A 22046-nucleotide genomic window follows, 5' to 3' on the forward strand; every position below is an offset into this window, starting at 1 on the left:
CTGGAGGTAAGGGAAACAAAAGCAAAAATTAACTATTAGGACCTCATCAAGATACAAAGCTTCTGCACAATGAAGGAACCAATCAGCAAAACTAAAAGGCAACCATCAGAAAGGGAGAAGATATTTGCAAATGACATAACAGATAAAGGGTTAGTATCCAAAATGTATAAAGAACTTATCAAACTCCACACCCCAAAACCAAATAATCCATTGAAGACATGAGCAGAAGACATGAATAGACACTTTTCCAAAGAAGACACCCAGATGGCAAACAGACATATGAAAAGATGTTCAACATGACTCATCATCAGAGAAATACAAATCAAAACCACAATGAGACACCACCTCACCCCTGTCAGCATGGCTAAAATTAACTCAGAAACCAACAGGTGTTGGTGAGGATGTGAAGAAAGGAGAACACTTTTGCACTGTTGGTGAGAATACAAACTGGTGCAGCCACTCTGGAAAACAGTATGGAGGTTCCTCAAAAAATTAAAAATTAGAACTATAACACAGTAATTGCATACTAGGTATTTATCTAAAGGACACAAAAATGCTTATTTGAAAGGGCACATGCACCCCGATGTTTATAGCAGCACTATTAACAATGGCCCAATTATGGAAAGAGTCCAAATGTCCATAGACTGATGAATGGATGTGGTATGTATATATACATGCACACAATGGAATACTATGTGGCAATCATAAAGAATGAAATCTTGCCATTTGCAATAACCTAGATGGAACTAGAGTGTATTACGCTAAGCAAAATACGTCAGTCAGAGAAAGACAAATATATTATTTTACTCATGTGGAATTTAAGAAACAAAATAGATGAACATAGGGGAAAGGAAGGAAAAATAAAATAAAAATAGAGAGGGAGTCCAACCATAAGAGACTCTTAAATAGAGAACAAACTGAGGGTTATTGGAGGGGAGGTGGGTAGGGGGATGGGATAAATGGGTGATGGGTTTTAAGGGGTGCACTTGTTGGGATGAGCATTGGGTGTTATATGTAAGTGATGAGTCACTGGGTTCTACTCTGAAACCAGTACTACACTGTATATTAGCTAATTTGAATTTAAATAAATACATTTTTTAAAAAGATCATACACCATGATCAAGTAGGATTTATACCAGGGATACAGGGATGGTTCAACCTTTAAATCAATCAACACAATATACCACATTAACAAAATAAAGAATAAAAATCATGATTATCCAATAGATGCAGAGAAAGTATTTCACAGCATTAAACATTCTTTTATAATAAAAAGTCTTTAAAACCATGGGTATAGTGCACACCAGTCTGACTGTAGCCCCAGCAGTGGCCTGGGTACAGATAGCTTGATGCAGGCCCTGCCCACCAACAAATGCTTCTCAGGGCACAATGCAGGAAAAGCACCCTGCAGTGCAGTGCTACTTCATTTCTAGCAAATGCCTGGTCTGATTCAACTAAAGCCCAAGTCAGCCCCAGACTGACCCCCCAACAACACAGGGACAAGACACTGCCCAACACAGGCAAAGAGAGCCATTTCAGATAACTGGACTGAAGGCAAATGCATCTCAGCCACAATAGTAGGACACTCCTATGGCAACAGACATAGGAGACACCCCTTAAGTGCCATTTTCTGGTGAAAAGGAAACATTCATTGCACTGCGGGGCAGTACAGGACCTCTTCTTCATAAGGTCATTACTTTCAAAAGCAGAAGACATAGCTGACTTTCCTAACATGTGACAAAGTGAGGAGAGAAAGGAATATGTCCCAAGTGAAATAACACAACAAAATCATAGCAAGAGACCTAACCAAAATGGAGATACGTAATATGTCTGATAGAGAATTTAAAATAATGGTCATAAAGATAGTAACTGAACTTGAGACAATATTGGAGAACATCAGTGAGACCCTTAATGAAGAGATAAAAAAGAACCTATCAGAAGTGAACACCACAGTAAATGAAATGAAAAACACACTACATGGAATAAATAGTAGATAAGAAGAATCAGAAGAATGAATCAGCAACCTGGAGAACAGAGCAATGGAAAGTAATCAAGCTGGTGAGCAGTTGAGAGAAAAAAATTATGAAAAATGAGAACAGACCTAGGGAATTCAGCAACATCATCAAACGTAACAGTCACATTATAGGGATCCCAGGAGGAGAAAAGAGAGAAGAGAGGGCAGAAAATTTATTTGAATAAATAATAGCTAACAACTTTCTGAATTTGGGGAAGGAAAAAAATCCAGATCCAGAAGACACAGAGATTACCCTAACAAAATCAACCCAAGGAGGTCCAGACCAAGACCCATAGTAATTAAAATGGCAAAAAGTAGTGATATAGAGAGAATTTTAAAAGCAGCAAGAGAAAATAAAGCAGTTACATACAGGGGAAACCCCATAGGGCTATCAGCTGATTTTTCAGCAGAAACTTTATAGGTCAGAAAGGGGCAGCGTGATACATTCAGAGTGCTTAAAGAAAAAAAAATTCAGCCAAGAATATTTTATCCAGTATGGCTATCATTCATAATAGAAGGAGAGATATTTTTTCTAAGACAAACAAAAGTTGAAGGAATTTATGAGCACAAAACCAGGAGTGAAACCAGCCATTTCTCCATCACACACTGTGCCATTAGTCTGTCAGTTCCAAATCCACAGCTCAACTGTCCTCCTACCCAGGTCAGTGTGCACTGTCAGCTGCCTGTTCAGTGCCAAGCCCACAAGCTTTCACCTCAGATCAACAGGACTCTGAATTGAGACTCTCCTCAAATTCCATCCCTTGTACTCAAATTTGCACACAAAGGTGGGCATAATTATAATAGCAAAATGAAGCAACACAAACGATGACACTAATTCTGTGAAATATGTAATGGGTGAAAGGAGTATGCTGGGCTGGGAACATCTCCAATAAGAACATCAAAGAACAATATACACAGCATGATTGTAGTTACTAAAAGAAACAACCCCACTCCCCCCCCCAAAAAAAACTGGGTATAGAGCGAAAGTACCCCAACACAATACATCCATATATTACAACCCCATAGATAAATCATACTTAATTTTCAAAAGCTGAAACCTTTTGTTCTAAGGCCAAGAACAAGGCAAAGATGCCCACTCTGACCACTTTTATTCAACATAGTACTGGAAGTCCTAGTCAAGTCAGTTTGGCAAGAAAAAGAAATAAGGGACTCCTGGGTGGCTCAGTCAGTTAAGCATACAACTTTAGCTAGGGTCATGAACTCGTGGTTTGTGGGTTTGAGCCCTGCATTGGGCTCTGTGCTGACAGCTCAGAACCTAGAGCCTGCTTTGGATTCTGTGTCTCCCTCTCTCTCTGCTCCTCCCCTGCTTGTGCTCTATCTCTCTCAAAAATAAATAAATTTAAAAAGATTAAAAAAAATAAACCACATTGTTAAAAAAAAAAAAGAAAAGAAAAAAATAAAAGGCATCAAAATCAGAAAGGAAGAAATAAAACTATTTCTATTTGTAGATGTAATCAGATTATATATAAATAATTCTACAGATGCCACCAAAACACTGGTAGAACTAATAAACTCAGTAAAGTTTCAGGATGCAAAATCAATATGTGAAAATTAGTTCTATGTCTATAAATTAAAAACAAACTATCATAAAGACAAAGTAAGAATACATTCTCATTTACAATAACATCAAAAAATACTTGGGAATAAATTTAACCAAGGATGTGAAATATCTGTACACTGAAAACTATTGCACACTAATAAAATAAAGAAGACAAAAATAAATGGAAATATATCCATGCCCATGGATTGGAAGAATTAATATTGTTAAAATGTCTATAGTATCCAAAGTGATCTACAGACTCAACATAATCACTATCAAAATTCTAATGGTGTCTTTGAGACAAAGAGAACAAATAATCCTAAAACTTATATAGAAACACAAAGACCCCAATTGGCCAAAGCAATCTTGAGAAAGAAAAACAAAGCTGGAGGCATCATACTTCCTAGTTTAAACTACACTACAAAGCTGTACTGTATTGGCATAAAAACAGATGCAGAGGTCAATGTAACAGAATAGATAGCCCAGAAATATATCCATGCATATATGGTCAGGTAATTTTTGAGAAAGAAGCCAACAGTATACAATGGCACAACAAAATAAAAAGTAAAGTGGGACTATATCAAATTGAAATGCTTCTTTTCAAGAAAGAAACCCATCAACAAAATGAAAAGGCAACCTATAGATAGGGAGAAAATATTTGCAAATCACATATCCAATAAGGGGTTAATATCCAAAATATACATGGAACTCATACAACTCAATAACAACAAAACGAACAGTTCACTTAAAATGTAGACAAAGGACATGAAAAGACATTTTCCAAAGAAGATAAACAAGTGACCAAGTACAGGAAAAACTACACAATATCAGTAATCACCAGGGAAATTCACATTAAAACCACAGTGAGGTATAATAGCACATCTATCAGGATGTCTATTATCAAAAAAGCAAAGGTAACATATTCTGGAAAGGATGTAGAGAAAAGGGAATTCTCCTACACTGTTGGTGGGAATGTAAATTGGTGCAGCCACTATAAGAAACTGTATGGAGGTTCCTCAAAAAATTAGTAATAGAATAATAAAATGAAATGAAATAAATGAAAAAAAATTAATAATAGAATAATATCATATGATCCCACAATCTCACTTGTGGAGATCCAAAGGAAAGGGAATCATTATCCTGAAGAGATATCCGTACTCCTATGTTCATTATGGTATTATTCTTACTAGCCAGGGTATGGAAACAACTGGTGTCCATTGATGAATGGAAGAATAAATAAAATGTGATATATACACACACATTGGAATATTTTTTAGCCCTAAAAAATAAAAAATAAGGAAATGTGAAGAAGAGAAGATGGTGGCAAAATAGGAGGACCCTCGCCTCATCTCATCCCATGAATACAACTAAATAACTATAAAATCATTCTAAATCCACCAGAATCAACCTAAAGACTGATAGAACAAACTCCACAACTAAAGAGAGAGAAGAAGCCACATTGAAGAAGGTAGCGGTGTGGAGATGTGGTTTAGGGGAGAAATGAATTGTGGGTACTGAGGAAGGGAGGGAGCCATGGTCACAGAGAAGGGTGAGAGAGAGTAGAGCACACAAGGAAGACACAAGGAGAGTATTTCCCCAGAGCCAGTGGCTGGGAAAATGAGAGGGGCTAATTGTTTTGAGTTCTCACAACGAGTGGTGCTAAAAGCCTGGAAATTTAACTGTCAGTGGGAATGGCTGGGATAGAGCCCTGAGGGTCCTTGTGAATTGGACTATGATATGTTTTGGCAATGATTGGCTTTTGATGAATTTAATGGGGGGTCTCTGTGCTTCTTGGATTTTGATGTCTGTGTCCTTCTCCAGACTAGAGAAGTTTTTGGCAATAATTTGCTCACATAAACCTGCTCCTTTTTCTCTCTCTTTCATCTTCTAGGATCTTCTAGGATATGAATGTTACTATGTTTTAGTAAGTCACTGAGTTCCCTTTGTCTGCCTTTGTCATCCATGACCTTTGTTTCCCTCTTCCTTTCAACTTCATTATTTTCCAGAAATTTATCTTCTATATCACTTATTTGCTCCTCTGCCTTGTCCATCCTCATTTTTTATGCCCTCTATTTGAGTTTTCATCTTGGTTATAGCATTTTTACTTTTGGACTAGATTTTAGTTCTTTTATCTCTGCATAAAGAGATTCTCTTGTGTCTTCTATGCTTTTTTCAAAGCCAGCTTGTATCCTTATAATTGTTGTTTTAAACTCTAGTGTAGACATCTTACTTATATTTTTATTGATTAAATTCATGGCCATCATTTCTTCGTGTTCTTTCTTTTGAGGTGAATTATTCTATCTTGTCATTTTGGAGGAAGAAAAAAGAAAATAAAATGAAATAAAAACGTAAAAATTAAAAAAAAATTAAGGAAGTTAGATCCTAGTTGTGTTTTGGCCTGCTTGTTAAGAGAAGCTTGATTAAAGAAAAGAGAAAAGAAAAAAGAAAAAGGTTAAAAAATAATCATAAGATAAAATAAAAAATTTGCTTTTTCTGTAGTCAAGAAAAAAAAAGAAGAAAAAATAACAACAAAAACAAAAATAGAAGCAAAAAAACCCCAAACAAATGAACAAACAAAAGCTCAATGAAGGTAGATCAAAATCCTCCAGAGCTGAAACTTTGGAGCACTCTATGATCAGTAGACTAAATGCGTGGAAGAGATTTGTCCTGGTCTTTGGGGTAAGGGGCCTGCTGCTTTGATTCTCAGGCCAACTTGCCTTTGTGGAGATGTACTTGGAGGGTGCAGGGGAGTAGGGCTTGGTGCAATGGCTCCATTCTACACTTGGTGGCACTGTTTAGCTCACTGGGGAAAAATCAGTATTGGGCTAATGGTGAAAATGTCTTCACCCCACTCTCTAATCTCTGGAGCACAGGAAGTTCAAGCCTCACAGACACATAATCAATCACCTTTCCTGTGTCTCACACTTCCATCAGCTCCCTATCTTCCCCCTGTGTCCGAGCTTTCTGCCTGCCAGGTGGCACTTCTCTCCTGTGTTTCATTTCAGACTTGACTGTCTTTCTAAATCCCACATTTCAGAGACCTCCACAGCTTGGACTTGCACTTTTCCTCTGAGGGAGGTTCTCACTGCACTGTGTCTGGTACTGGTTTGTCCCAGAAAATATTCAAGTGACCACACAGCAGCAGCAGCTCAGAGTTTACGGCAAATCACAATGCATAGCTGGCACCAGGGTTTGCTGCCCTTTCCCAGCTACTTTGTTCCTATACTGGTGATTGGGGCAGCTCTACGGTGCTTACCATGTCTTTGGCCTCAGAAAGGCCATATTGCCTCTACCAAGTGCATTCCAAACAGGAGAACTGCTTTGACCCATGCAACCCAGAGGATCCTCAGACCATGCTGTTCACTCCTAGGGCTCCACCCTGCTTCCTTGCCAGAGCTCTGCCAGGCACTGAACTCTGAAACTTCAGACTCTGTCCTTCACTGTTTATAAAACCTTGTGGTATTGAAACCCTCTCCTGTTCCCCCATCAATGGTTTTGGGGAACAGTTTTTTTTGTGCAATCATCTGTGTATGTTTTCACTTCTCTCTTTCGCTCTAGCTACTTTCAGGGGGAGTGCTTTTCTTGTGTGAACCCAATGTACTGCTCAATCTTCCCCTGTCTCTTTCTCCTCTCTGTGAAAGGGGCTCCTAGCCCTCCACAGCACCACGGCTCTTCTCTCCCCCAATTCACCTCTCCTCACTGTGTACCACCTGCATTCTCTCCCTCACGTTATGCAGATTGTTCTGTTAATCCTCTGATTTGCTAGGTGTTCAAAATGATTTGATGTTGATCTAGCTGTGTTCAAGGGATGAGACAAGCCCAGGGTCCCCTTACTACACCATCTTAACTTCTTCTAAGATTTTTTTATTGCTATATTTTGTAAGTTTAATTACCATAGTCTTAGTGTTGGCCTGCTTTTGTTGATTTTGATGGGAGCTGCTTGTGCCTCCTGGATCTGCATGTCTTTCCTTCCCCAGATTAGGAAAGTTTCTGCTATTAGTTCCTGAAATAAATATTTTGCCCCTTGTCTCTCTCTTCTTCTGGGACTCCTATAATATCAATGTTATTACATTTGATTGAGTCACTAACTTCCATAAGTATATTCTCATGTTGCATAATTCTTCTATCTTTTGTTCAGCTTCATTACTGTCCATTATTTTGCCTTCATTAATTTGTTCCTCTCTTTCTTCCAGTATGCTATTCATTGCATCAAATCTGTTTCCCATCTCATTTATTGCATTCTTCATCTCTGATTAATTCTTCTTTAGTCTTTTATCTCTGTGATAAGTCTCCCTGATGTCTTCTATTCTTTTCTCTAGCCCAGTGAGTATCCTTAGGACTATTGCTTTGAATTCTCCATCAGGCATGTTACTTGTATCAGTTTCACTTAGTAATCTGGATGTGGCTCTATCTTGTTCTTTATTTGGGATAAAATCCTCCATCTTGGCATTTAATCTATGTCTCTGCCTTCTTTTGTGTATTAGAAAAGCCAGCTATGTCTTCTGCTCCTGAAAATAATAGCCTTATGAAGAAGAGGTCATGTGCCAGGGCCTGGCACTTCAGGAAGTGTCTCCAGTGTGTGCTGCATGTGGTCTGCTATTGTGTTTTGGCTTCTCTATCCTTCAGGCCAGTCATTTGTAGAGGCTCTCCTTGACTTCTGTGGGCAGTGTTTGGTTCCTGGCCCGAATATGGCAAGTTTTAACTAGGCATGCTCTGGTATGCTTGTGAAATAAGACTTACCACTACCTACACTGGAACTTAGCCCTGCAGAACTCTGACCTGGTGACATGGTCTGGACAGGCCTTTGTGCTGGTCTTCTGGGGAAGGGGCCTGCCATGCTGCGACTGAAGTAAGCTTAATTAAGAAAGGCTTTCCCACCAGAATTCAGAGCATGGGGCTTGGCATATGCAGGTTAGGTGGGCAATTTTGGTGCTGTGTTGCTTCCCACAAGCGTCTCTGGGTTTATGCTGAGGGGTGGGGGAGTGAAATGGCTGCAGCCAGCTCCTTTCTTCCTGAAGAGGTGTCTCCATGAACTCTGCCTCTCAGGGATGCACTCTAATAAGTGCAAATAATCTGCCCACTGTGTGCCCCAGGCATTCTTTAGATCATTATTTCCACACTGTCTACCCCTGGGTCATTTGTCTGCCTTTTCACCAGGAGCAGGGCAATGCTCACTGGTCTCTAACCTCACCAAACCTGCTAACCTTTAAAAGCCCAGGGTTTGGGGGCACCTAGGTGGCTCAGTTGGTTAAGCGTCTGACTTCGGTTCAGGTCATGATCTCCAGTTCATGGGTTCAAGCCCCCCTGTTGGGTTCTGTGCTGACAGCTCAGAGCTTAGAGCCTGCTTAGGATTCTGTGTCTCCCTCTATCTCTGCCCTTCCCCTGCTTGTGCTCTGCCTCTCTCTCTCTCTCTCTCAAAAAACAAATAAACATTAAAAAAAATCCCAGGGTTTGGAGGCACCTGAGTAGCTCAGTTAGTTAAGTGTCCAACTCTGGATTTCAGCTCAGGTCATGATCTCACAGTTCATGAATTTGAGCCCTGCATTGGACTCTGCACTGACAGTATGGAGCTTGCTTGGGATTCTCTCTCTTTCTCCTCCTCTCTCTCTGCCCTTCCTCTTCTTGTGCTCCCCACCATCAAAATAAATAAACAAAATAAAATAAAAATAAAATTTCTTTGCTGTTGCACCTTTTCTCCCTTTAGCTGTGGAGTATGTTCTGTCAGTCTGCAGGTCTATTTCTTGGGTTTTTAGGATGATGTGATTGTTATCTAGTTGTGTTCATGGGAGAAGATGAGCCTAGGGTCTTCACACTCCAATGCCATCTTGAAAATCCTGTTAAGAGGAGATCCAACATGGCTGAGAAGTAGGGGGACCCAAAGTTCCCTTATCCTTCAAACACAGCAGTTTTGAGGCCAGAGGACTTTGAATTACAAGTCTGGTCTGCAGAGTGACAGAGACATCTCCAGAGGCCCAAAGGGACAAACTGGCAGGCCACAGGATTGTGACTGCGAACCGGGAGAGATAAAAATGGGCAGCGTAAGCACAGAGGGGAGGGATCCCCTTCTTCAGAGAGACAAAGAGAAGAGAAAGAGAGGTTGTGGAAGTGTAGGACTGTATTTGGAAAAGAGAAAAACCACAGACCAGGGATCAGAAAAAAATTGGCGAAAGATCCAATCTCTAACTTCCAGGCTTTCTCTGGACTGGTGCTGGGTGCCCTGTTTGCACATCTGGGGAGCAGGGAAGCCAGCCCTTGGCTCAGTAACTAGTTCAGAGGCATAGTCTGCAGTGGGAGAAAGCAATCCTCTCCTTCTATTGCTGTGGGAAGAAGGTATATAGTTGTTTAAAGGACAAAGGACCCTGCCTGCGCCCACCAGCCAGAGGCCATTTATCAGTGGGGCAGAGTGCATTTCCCTGCAATGGGGGTGGACAGAGCAGGGCCCTTTAAAACACCAGGGTTTGAATCCCAGTTGAGCACCAGGGAAGTGCAGGAGTTGGTGGAATGGGATAAACTGCCTTGTTTGCGCCTGTGCGGCACTGTGAGGAGGCTCTTCATTGGTGGGGTGGAATGGCACTTCCCTGGAACCAGGCATGCAGAGTGGGACCCTTTAAGACATCTGGGTTTGATTCCCAGTTGAGCCCCAGGGAGGCACCGGAGACTGTGGAGTGCAAAAACAAAAACCAAAAACCAAAAAATGGCCTGCTTATGCCCAGACAGCACTGTGAGGACTGCCTGAACAGAGTGGTTTGGGATACCCGGACTGGGGAGGAGAGACTGGGGTGTCACCATTTTTCCCCCATCACCAACAAGGTGGGGCTTGGACAGTGGGCCCACAATGGAGGAGGGAACCCACCTACATCAGACCATGTCGTTCCATGCCTAGTAACTGGGTATTTACTGGAGTAAGATTGTAATTGACCAAACAGACAGTCCCTCCTCCAGACCAGCACTGCCACTGGTTCCAAAACACCCAGCAGTTTTGCATTTTCTGACTTAATTCTTGGACAATTCTTGGACAAAATATATATATACACACATATATGTATATATATGTATATATATTTTATTCCTTTTCTCCTTTTTATTTCTTTCCTCCTCTAGTCTGGTTATTCTGGTTGTTGGTTTTATTAACAGACATATTAATCTATTCTCTTATACCTGTTCTATATCTCCTTATTCTCCTCTCTGTCTCTCTGGGCTAAGTAATATAGTTTCTGGTCATTTTTTTTTTAATTTTATTTTTCCCTGACCCTGTCATTTCTCTCTTTGTATGGGATAAGGCCTCTTCCACCACCATTATCCCGCCTCCCTGCCTTTAAATTTTTTTTTCCAGCGCTGTATCAAATGAACAAATCAAAGCACACCTGGTGGAAGGTCCAAAACATCACAAGTAGGGAGATAAAGCAACCAGAGTCAGAACAACAGACAGCATGTAACATACTCCTAAAAACACCTCTTGAAGGGCCAGGCCCTGGACAGTGAGTGTATGACCCCTCTTTAATATAGTAGCACTCGCAGGTACAGGACATATAACAAGCTTTCAAAACACATTAGGGACAGAAAACTAGCTAAAATGACAAAATGGAAGAATTCTCCTCAAAAGAAATTCCAGGAAGAAATGACAGCTAAAGAATGATACAAAACAGATATAAACAGTATATCTGATCAAGAATTAGAATAATAGTCATGAGATTAATCTCTGGGCTTGAAAAAAATCATAGAAGACAGCAGAGAATCTATTGCTACAGAGATCAAGTAACTAAAAATAGTCATGACAAATTAAGAAATGCTGTAAATGAGGTGCAAAAAAAACTAGATGCAGTGACAGTGAAGACTGAAGAGGCAGAGGGGAGATGAAAGAGAAATAGAAGATAAATTATGGGGAAAAGATGAAGCTGAGAAAAAGAGAGATAAAAAATTCTAAATCATGATGGGAGAATTAGAGAACTAAGTTATTCAATAAAACATAATAGTATCTGTATCATAGGAGTTTCAGAAGAAGAAGAGAGAGAGAAAGGGGAGGAAAGTGTACTTGAACAAATAATAGCTGAGAACTTCTCCAGTCTGGGCAAGGAAACAGACATTGAAATCCAGGAGGTACAAAGCACTCCCTTCAGATGTAACAGGAATTGATCTTCTGCATGACATATCATAGTGAAACTGACAAAATACAAAGATAAAGAGAGAATTCTGAAGGCAGCTAAGGACAAATGGGCCTTAACCTACAAAGGTAGACACATAAGGGTAGTAGTAGACCTATCTACTGAAACTTGGCAGGCCAGAGCGAGTGGCAGGAAATACTCAATGTGCTGAATAGGAGGAATATGCATCCAAGAATCCTTTATCCAGCAGGGATGTCATTCAGAATAGAAGGAGAGATCAAAGTTTTCCCAAACAAAAACCGAAGGAGTTCATCACCACTAAACTAGCCCTACAAGAGATCCTAAGGGGAACTCTGTGAGTAGAATGCTGCAAAGACTACAAAGGACCAGAGACATCAGCACAAGCATGAAACTACAGATAACACAATGACACTAAATCCAAATCTTTCGATAGTAACACTGAATGTAAATGGACTAAATGCTCCAATCAAAACACATAGAGTACCAGAATGGATAAAAAAACAAGACCCATTTATTTGCTGTCTACAAGAGACCCATTTAAAACCTGAGGACACCTTCAGGACCCCTCACCTTGAAAGTGAGGGGATGGAGAACCATCTATCATGCTACTAGAAGTCAAAAGAAAATTGGAATAGCCATACTTATATCAGACAAACTAGATTTAACCTAAAGTCTGTAACAAGAGAAGAAGAAGTGCATTATATCACAAGTAAGGGGTCTATCAATCAAGAAGAGATAACAATTATAAATATTCATGCACCCAATTTGGAGCACCCAAATACATAAAACAATTACAAACATAAGCAACCTTATTGATAAGAATGCAGTAATTGCAGTGACTTCAATACTGCACTTACAACAATGGACGGATCATCTAGGCAGAAAATCAATAAAGAAACAGTGGCCCTGAATGAAACACTGGACCAGATAGACTTGACAGATATATTCAGTGCATATGGAACATTATCCAAGATAGATCACATACTGGGTCACAAAACATTCCTCAATAAATATAAAAGAATTGAGATCATACCACACACATTTTCAGATCACAATGTTAGGAAACTTGAAATCAACCACAGAAAAAGTCTGGAAAACCTTCAAATGCATGGAGGTTAAAGAACATCCTACTAAAGAATGAATGGGTCAACCAGGCAATTAAAGAAGAAATTTAAAAATATATGGAAACAAATAAAAATGAAAACACAACAATCCAAACCCTTTGGGCTGCAGCAAAGGCATTCCTAAGAGGAAAATGCATTGCAATCCAGGCCTATCTCAAGAAACAAGAAAAATCCAAAATATAAAATCTAACAGCACACCTAAAGGGACTAGAAGCAGAACAGCAAAGAAACCCCAAGGCCAGCAAAAGAAGATATAATAAAGATCAGAGAAGAAATAAACTATATAGGATCCAAAAAATAAAAAATAACAGCAACAGTAGAACAGATCAATGAAACTAAGAGCAAGTTTTTTGAAAAAGTAAAATTGATAAATCTCTAGCCAGACTCTCAAAAATAAATTAGAGAGGACCCAAATAGATAAAATCAGAAATGAGAATGGATTTACCATAACCAATCCCTCAGAAATACGAGCAATTATCACAGAATACTATGAAAAACTAAATCCAACAAACCTGAAAGAAATGGACAGATTCCTAGACACCCACACACTACCAAAACTCAAATGGGAAGAAATAGAAAATTTGAACAGACCCATAACTGCTGAAGAAATTGAATCAGTTATCAAAAATCTCCCAACAAATAAGAGTCCTGGGCCAGATGGCTTCCCAGGGGAATTAACATTTGAAGCAGAGTTAATACCTATCCTTCTCAAGCTGTCCCAAAAAACGAAACAGACAGAAAACTTCTGGACTCATTCTATGAAGCCAGCATTACCTTGATTCCCAAACCAGACAGAGACCCCACAAAAAAGGAGAATTATAGGCCAGTATCCCTGATGAACAGAATGCAAAAATTCTCAATGAGATACTAGCAAATCAAATTCAACAGCATATAAAAAGAATTATTCACCATGATCAGGTGGGATTCATTCCTGGGCTGCAGGGCTGGTTCAATATTCGCAAATCAATCAGTGTGATACATCACATTAATAAAAGAAAGGATAAGAACCATACGATCCTGTCAATAGATGCTAAAAAAATATTGGACAAAATACAGCATCCTTAATAAAAACCCTCGAGAAAGTTGGGATAGAAAGAACATACTTAAACATCATAAAAGCCATTTATGAAAAGCCCACAGCTAATATCATCCTCAATGGGGAAAAACTGAGAGCTTTCCCCCTGAGATCAGGAATATGACACGGATGTCCATTCTCACCACTGTTGTTTAACATAGTGTTGAAGTCCTAGCATCAGCAATCAGATAACAAAAGGAAGTCAAAGGCATCAAAATTGTCAAAGAAGAATCAAACTTTCACTTTTGGCAGACAACATGATACTCTATGGAAAACCCAAAAGAGTCCACCAAAAGTCTGCTAAACCCAATACATGAATTCTGCTCAGTGTCACTCCTCATCAGGGAAATACAAATCAAAACCACACTGAGAGTAGAGTAGCCAAAATGAACAGATCAGGAGACTATAGATGCTGGTGAGGATGTGGAGAAATGGGAACTCTCTTGCACTGTTGGTGGGAATGCAAACTGGCGCAGCTTCTCTGGAAAACAGTGTGGAGGTTCCTCAAAAAATTAGAACTACCCTATGAGCCAGCAATAGCACTACTAGAAATTTATCCAAAGTTACAAGAGGGCTGATTCATAGGGCACATGCACCCCAATGCTTATAGAAACCCTTTCAACAATAGCCAAATTATGGAAAGAGCCAAAATGTTCATCAACTGATGAATGGATAACGAAGATGTGGCTTATACATACAATGGGATACTACTAGGCAATGAGAAAGAGTGAAATCCTGTCATTTGCAGCAATGTGGATGGCACTGGAGGGTATTATACTAAGTGACATAAGTCAGTCAGAGAAAGACAGATATCATATGTTTTCAGTCATATGTGGACCGTGAGAAACCCAACAGCCTTCTGTTAAGACTGGGGTAAGGGAAGGGGGAAAAGTTACAAACAGAAATGAGGGAGGCAAACCATAAGAGACTCTTAAATACAGAGAACAAACTGAGGGTGAATGAGGCGGGGGAGAGCAGAAAATGGGTGATGGGTATTGAGGAGGGAACTTGTTGGGATGAGCACTGGGTATTTTATGTAAGCGATGAATCACAGGTATCTACTCCCAAAACCAAGAGCACACTGTATACCCTGTATGTTAGCCAATTTGAACAATAAATTATATTTAAAAAAATAAGTAAAATAAGAAAGTTAAAAAAAGAAAATCCTGTTAACTTTTTGTTATTGATTTTAATTGTAATCAGAAAACATACTTTATATGACATAAGTGATTTTAATTACTTACTTAATTACATTTTGAAATGAATTAAATACATAATTAACTTTTCATCTTATTTAATCTTGTTTAATTGATTTAATTAAATAACCCATTGGTTGTGGTTTATTTTATGGTCCATCACATAGTACATAATTTTTTCCCCTAGTTATAGTCTTTGCTCTGAAACCTACTTTGTCTAATATTAATATTTACACTTCAGCTCTCTATTGATTTCTGTTAACATGATATGTATTTTGCATCCCTTTACTTTTAGCTTATTCCTTTCTTTTTTGGGGGAGGTGTCCAGTTTATTTCACCCCATGCCTCATGTGATATTCCCTAAGTTTTTATTCAAATTCCAGTTAGTTGAGATACAGTGTAATATTAGTTTCAGATGTACAATATAGTGATTCAAGGCTTTCTTACAACACCTGGTGCTTATTACAATAAGATATCCAGATTGCCAACAGACAAATGAAAAGATGCTCAACATCACTGATCATCAGAAAAATACAAATCAAAACTACAATGAGATATCACTTCACAGCTGTCAGCATGGATAACATCAACCACACAGGAAATAATAGATTTTAGTGGGGATGTGGAGAAAGGGACTCCTTTTGGACTGTTTGTGGGAATGGAAACTGGTGCAGCCACTGTGGGAAAAAGTATGGAGGTTCTTCAAAAATTTAAAAAGTAGAACGACTCTATGATGCAGCAATTGCACTAGTAGGTATTTATCCAAAGAATATTTATTTCTTTATTTAAAAAAATGTGTTTCTTGTAAGCACCCAACAGTAGAGTTTGATTCTTTCTTTTCTTTTCCTTTTCTTTTTTCTTTTTTTTCTTTTCTTCTTTCCTTTCTCTTTCTCTCTTTCCTTCTCTATTTCTTTTTATTAATCTGACAATCTGACCACTTTAACTGTGGTGTTGAAACCACTTACATTTTTAATGTCAATATTTATATGGCTCATTTTGTTTTTTGTTGCTGACCTATTTTATTTTCCTCTTTTCTGATTTCCTTTTGATTAGATATTTTTATTGTTACATTTTATCTCATTTTATAAGCTCATTACCCAAGATGTAATGATATACATCTTAAATTCATTGCAATCTAACTTCAACTAATATACCACTTTACATATAGCATCAGAACACTACAATAGTGCACCCCACTTCTCTCCTTTCAATCCATATGGTTTTGTTCGCTACATATTTTACTTATACATGTATTATAATAATGTGATATTGCTATGTTTAAGCACTCAATTATCTTTAAAGAAAAATAATAGGAAAATAATTTGCTCATGAAGTTCTTTAAGGAACTACAAAATAAACAAAGCCCAAAGTTAGCAGAAGGCAAAAAATAAATAAATAAATAATGAAGATGAGAGGAAATAAATGAAATAGAGACTAGAAAAAAAAATAGAAGATCTTTCCTATTGGAATAACATCTGTTTGGTTTTTTTTAAAGATAATCAGAATTGACATTTAGCAGATTAAGGGAAAAATGGATTCAAATAAATGAAATCAGAAATGAAAAATAAGACATTGCAACTGATATCACAGAACTACAAAGGATAATGAGTCTGCTATGAACAACTGTAGGTCAATAATATTGAATAACCTAGGTTAAATGGATAAATTCCTAGAAATATATAATATACCCCAAATTAACCATGAAGAAATTTAAAATCTGAATGGGCCAATAACAAGTAAGAATATTAAGGTGGTAACAAAATCCCCAACAAAAAAGCCTGTTCCAGATGTCTTCACTAGTGAATTCTACCAAACGTTTAAAGAAGAATTAACACCAAGTCCTTTCAATGTCTCCCAAAAAAATTAAAAAGGAGGGAACACTTTCAATCTCATTTTACAAAGTATCATTACCCCGATACCAAGGCCAGACAAGGACTGAAAGGAAAGAAAAGTATAGGCCAATATCCCTAATAAACACATGAAAAAATCCTCAACAAAATACTAGCAAACCAAATCGACAGCACATTAAAAGAATAACCTATAATGAGGTGGAATTTATCCCTGAAATGCATGGATGGTTCAATGTACACAATTCAATAAATATGATATATCACATTAACAGAAGGAAGAATAGATATTATGTAATAACCTTAATAGATGGAGAAATAAACACTTGACAGCATTCAACATCCTTTTCCAAAATTTTATTTAAATTTTAGTTAACATACAGTGCAATATTGGTTTTAGTAGAATTCAGTGATTTCATCAATTACATAGAACACCTGGTGCTCATCATAACAACGGTCCTCTTTAATATCCATCACCCATCTAGCCCATTCCCCACCTAACTCAACAAATTAAGTATAAGAAAAGAGAGTAAATCTTAAGAGTTCTCATACACACACACACACACACAAAACTATGTGAAGTGATAGATGAGTTATTAATGTGATTGTGATAATTTCACAAGGTATACATATATCAAATGATCACATTGTACCCTTTAAATGTATACAATTTTGTCAATTACAACCCACTATAGCAGAGGGAAAATATATGAAGAAAAATTATATTTATCTTAGTTTCTTAATGGTTGCCCTACAGCTTAAAATGTATTCTAAGTCTACTTTTAAATATCACTATATGACTTCACATGTATCATAGATACCTTATAAGAGTATTCCCTAGTTCTCCCTATGTCCCTGTGACATTCCTGTCATTCATTTTACTTACCTATATCCTATAATCACCCAACACATTGTGATAGTTATTGCTTTTAAAAACATGTTTTAGATCAATTAAAAGTAAAAACATTAAAGTTTTAATTTTAATTTCACACTTTCCTTCTTTGAAGTATTGACATACCTTGAAGTTCACTGATTCTTTTTGTTCTTTTCTTGGCTATAATGAGTACACTAATGAGCACATTAAAGGCATCCCTTATTTCCATTACTGTATGTTTTATTTCTACCATTTTTTATTGTGGTAAAATACACAGCATAAAATTTACCATTTCAATAATTTAAAATATGAAACTCAATGGCATTATGTACATTCACATTGGTGTGCAACTGCCACAACATCCAATCTTCAGAACTTTGTCATCATCCCAAATTGAAATTTTGTACGCATTAAAAAATGACTCTCCATTCCTCTCTTTCTCCACCTTCTGGTAACCAATATTCTACTTTCTGTCTCTATAAATTTGACTATTGTAGGTACCTTATATAGGTGAAATCAAACAATTTTTATTATTTTGTCTCTGGCTTATCTCACTAAGTGTGTTTTTAAGATTCATCTATATTACGGAGGGAAGTGTAGCCCCTCTAAATTCATATGTTGAAATCCTAGCTCTCAGTATTTCAGAATGCCACTGTATTTAGAAACATGGCCTTAAAAGAGGTAATTAAGGAAAATGAGGTTATATGGATGGGCCCTTAGTTCAGGCTGCTATAATAAATTATAGATTAGATGGCTTAAAAAAAAACATTTATTCTTCATAGTTCTTAAGGCTATGAGTCTGAGAAAAGAGTGCCAGAATCTGACATTGTCTCCTTCACAAGACTTTTACAGACATTTCTTTCCTGGATACAATGGCAACTCTTAAGGAAAAACTGATTACACCAGTTGTAGAAGAGGCAACCGTCTCAAACAATAAGATCACTGTAGTGGATGTTGGTACAGTGTGTGCCATCAGTATGTTGGGAAAGCCTCAGGATGATGAGCTTGCCCTGTGGGCATTTTGGAAGATAAACTCAGGAGAAATGATGGATCTGCAACATGGGACATTATTTCTTCAGACACCTGAAGTTGTGACATGACAGATAAGGATTACCTGTGACTGCCAGTTCTAAGATTGTGGTGATAACTACAGGAGTCCGCCAGCAGTAGAGAAAGAGCCATCTCAATCCGGTGCAGAGGAATGTTAATGTCTTCAAATTCATTATTCCTCAGATAGTCACATACAGCCCTTATTGATTCATAATTATGGTTTCCAACCCAGCAGATATTCCCACATATGTCACCTAGAGGAAGTGGGTGTAATCTGGATTCTGTTAGATTTAGCTATTTTATGGCTGAAAAAACTTGGCATTCAACCCAGCAGCTGCCATGGATGGATTTGGGAAGAACATGGTGTCCCAAGTGTGACTGTGTGGAGTGGAGTGAATGTGGCAGACGTTTCTCTCCAGGAACTGAATCCAAAACTGGAAACAGAAAATAACAGTGAAAATTGGGAGGAAGTGTATAAGATGGTGGTTGAAAGTTCCTGTGAAACTAAAAGATATACCAAACTAAAAGGATATACTAACTGGACTACTGGATTAAGTGTGGTTAATTTAGTGACCATTTAATAAACAATCAGAATTAGCAATTTAAATATCTGCTTCAATACACAGGGGTAACAAAAGATAGAAGCACTAATCTACAAACCTTCAGCATTGTTTTGCAATTTAACATGAGGGACTTAAAGTTGAGTCTTGATTAGTTAAATCACTGTTTTATTGGTAGTACTGGGAAGATAGAATACGATGTCTTAATTCAGACTGCTATAACAAAACACCACACATATGGTGCCTTAAATAACAAATATCTATTTCTCACAGTTTTGGAGGCTGGAAGTCTGAGATCAAATTGGTAGCATGGTGGGGGTTCTTGGTAAAGGTCCTCTTCCTGGTTTACAGATAGCTTCCTTGCATGCTATATCTTGACATGGAGCAAAGTGTGAGGGCTCTGGTCTCTTCCCCTTATAAGGACATTAAGCCAACATGGGGGCTGCATCCTCATGACTCAACTAAACCTAATTACCTCCTAAATGCTCGACATCTCAAATACTACCACACTGGGGAATTAAGCCTTCAAAGTATGGATTCAGGGGTGGGGTGAGGGTGGGTAGGGACACAAACATTCAGTCCATATCATAGGGGATGAAAAATAAGTTTACATACAACTCATCTATACTTTACAATTTTCTTTTTTAAATGCCATATCTGGAAGGCCCTAACAGGGCTAAAATTAAGGTGCAAGAAACATTCCAAAACCAGAAACTATGTGTATTAATTTGACTAATAACAAGAATTCCCAAGATATTGATGGGATGGACAAAATTCTCTTTATATTTCACCTAGTTGGGCTTGACTATGCAAATATTTTGTTGCCTAGTGGGTTGAATAGATATATTTCTCTGTATTTATCCAATCCAACTCTATATGATTGGGAATGGCCCAAAGAATAAGGCCTGGTCATCTCATCTTGTTACCATTACCATCACTGACTTCAAGGAGAAAGGTTTATTTTTCAATTAATGGTAAGTGAGTACAATGTGAGATTGTTGCTTAGTGGAAAGTAGCCAACCTTTGGGTGTTACAAGGGAGGAAAATCTAAGATCACTCTGGTGCCTTTTGAAAAGTTCAGAACAAGTGAATGATATGCTCTTTTAGCTTAGATTTAGATGTCCCTTGGGACAAAGACTACCAAAATTATTCTTCTAAAAAACGAGGGAGCTGGGGCGCCTGGGTGGCTCAGTCAGTTGAGCTTCCGACTTTGGCTCAGGTCATGATCTCACGGTTCGTGGGTTCGAGCGCATTGGGCTCTGTGCTGACACCTCAGAGCCTGGAGCCTGCTTCGGATTCTAGGTCTCCCTCTCTCTCTGTGCCCTCTCCCGCTCATGCTGTCTCTCAAAAATAAACATTAAAAAATTTTTTTAATAAAAAAAAAAACGAGGGAGCTGTACAATGGCTAATTTAATAAACATACTTCCAGGATGGTTTTATGTACTCCTAATCAACAAATAGACCAGAGCTCAGACAATGACTGTGTGGAATAATACTAATGTGTCTGTCTCTTATGGTTTTCATTTCACAGAATACTATTCTATGAAACAGAATTGGCCTACAGTCTAAATGACTTAAGTGATGACAGATTGACTAGGGTTCTTAATTATTCAATAGATGTATACCAAAAAGTATAGATAGCTATAGATCAGGGAGGCAAACAAAAGGGAAAAATATAAAAATATAAGACAATTTGTGCTGCATTATAGGATGGTTTAAATGATACAAATCCTCCCTGATTATTACAACTCTTGGAAATATGTATATGTGTTTTGATTATCTATTTGATTATATGCTATTGAAAGACACATCTACATGATTGCTATCAAACTAAGAATGAATTTTGTTGTTGTTGTTTTCACTCTTGTTATAAAAGGCTTTGACCCAAAATCAGGATGGTGGACTTTGCTGTGAGGGTTAAGTCCTGCAGACCCAGAATAGTCCTGAGCTAAGGTATCTGCACATCATTATCTGTTGTTTAAGGAATGAAATATATTAACAATGTTTCTTTGTAACCAGCAGTCCAAAATGTTTGGAGGCAGATTTTAACAACTTATCAACAGTGTTTATTAATAACAGTGTGATTGATGATTTATACCTGTTTTCACTGAGACCTTCAGAGTCCTCTGCTTTTGGGGCTGATTACATAGCAAGAATATGCCTACATATCTGGCAGGGGAAAGAAACCTCAGCAGTAAATCCATTTTGAGCTTCTGAGTGATTCTGTGCACATGGCTCTTTTCTGGCAGTGAAATTGTGTTCATGCAATGGAGGAAAATGGAAGCTGATGCCTGGCCATTATCCAAACCTTGTGGTATGAAGCAGCCTTTGGCTGTGATGCAAATAATGACATCCTATATTGCGTCCCTTTCCCTTAATAAATTGCACACTTGTCAGCATTGTCATTTTGGGTCCTATGAGTCTTCTTCAGCACTTTAATCCTGTTTAACTGTCATTGTTAGTGCACCACATTTTCTGGCAATGTGGCAGTATTGTCATTTTAGACTTTGTGTTCATTTTTCAATGTGTAACTTTTTTCTTTCTCTTGTCTGGTCACAAGTCATATATAATCTTTTTTTTTTTATGTTGTTTATTTAGTGTTTTGTTGCCTTATTTTCTATG

At 37.9% G+C, this 22046-nt stretch overlaps 1 pseudogene; it reads left to right on the plus strand.

The window, feature by feature from the left end:
- Positions 1–18686: 18686 nt before the first annotated feature.
- On the plus strand, positions 18687–19445 carry LOC115499075 (annotated as a pseudogene).
- The last annotated feature ends 2601 nt before the right edge of the window (positions 19446–22046 follow it).

This window comes from Lynx canadensis, chromosome D4, assembly GCF_007474595.2.
Source record: "Lynx canadensis isolate LIC74 chromosome D4, mLynCan4.pri.v2, whole genome shotgun sequence".
Taxonomy (NCBI): domain Eukaryota; kingdom Metazoa; phylum Chordata; class Mammalia; order Carnivora; family Felidae; genus Lynx; species Lynx canadensis.